This window comes from Diaphorina citri, unplaced genomic scaffold, assembly GCF_000475195.1.
Source record: "Diaphorina citri unplaced genomic scaffold, Diaci psyllid genome assembly version 1.1 scaffold22596, whole genome shotgun sequence".
In the NCBI taxonomy this organism is placed as follows: domain Eukaryota; kingdom Metazoa; phylum Arthropoda; class Insecta; order Hemiptera; family Psyllidae; genus Diaphorina; species Diaphorina citri.
Window position 1 is genome coordinate 1 of NW_007399943.1, and position 839 is coordinate 839.

An 839-nucleotide genomic window follows, 5' to 3' on the forward strand; every position below is an offset into this window, starting at 1 on the left:
GACCGGTCAACTTGGATGTGTACTATAGTATACCGACCACACGACAGGTAATGATCAATTTATTGTTTCGCTACAAATACACTCTATTAATAGAATAGAATATACCCTGGTTATACTGCCAGAATGAGACTGAAAAGTCCCTTTACTCCCGCAGTCTAAACAAGGTCTTGTATATTTCATAGGTAAAGTTTACAATGTTTTGGCTGTGATGTATGTACCGAGAGAGACATGCATTGGCTAGCTACATTTGTAGCACTTGTACCTGGCACATTGTCTGCTGACGAGGGTTGAACCAAATTATTGCAAGCAGAAGCTGATTTTGTACTAACCTGACCATTTCTATTGAAGTGAAGCAATGTATTGTGTCTGAACTGACAAATATTACAATTGGATTTGCTCGGACAATTGTTAGCTTTGTGCCCTGTACCCAAACAATTAACACATAAGTCATGCTGCTTGACTACACCATATCTCTCCTGTGGGGACAATTTCAAAAATTTATTACATTTGAACAATGGATGTTCCTCAGAACAGAGAACACACATATTACCTCTCATTACAAAGGTGTGAGAAGTTCCACGCTTACTAGCAGTATGTTGAATCTTGGGCCTAACTCTAGTAGAATTCTCACAACTACCAGTACCACTATTCAGACATTGAAGTCTATTGAGAATTTTATTATGATTCTGAGCAAATTCCAATAATTTGTGAAATGTGGGAATTTCATGTTTGCCCAATGAGAGTTCAAACTGTTTCCTAGTTGATTCATCCAATTTAGAGTTACCTAGGTAAAATAAAAAGAACTCACTCAAGTTTGGTAGGTCTAATGCCTTGAGGGC

At 37.8% G+C, this 839-nt stretch overlaps 1 long non-coding RNA gene across 1 annotated transcript; it reads right to left on the reverse strand.

The window, feature by feature from the left end:
* Window positions 1-312: 312 nt before the first annotated feature.
* Window positions 313-839, reverse strand: LOC113473277. Its single transcript, XR_003395300.1, has 2 exons — window positions 809-839; window positions 313-476 (listed from the first exon to the last, which is right to left on the reverse strand). It is a non-coding gene; the product is annotated as an uncharacterized LOC113473277 (long non-coding RNA).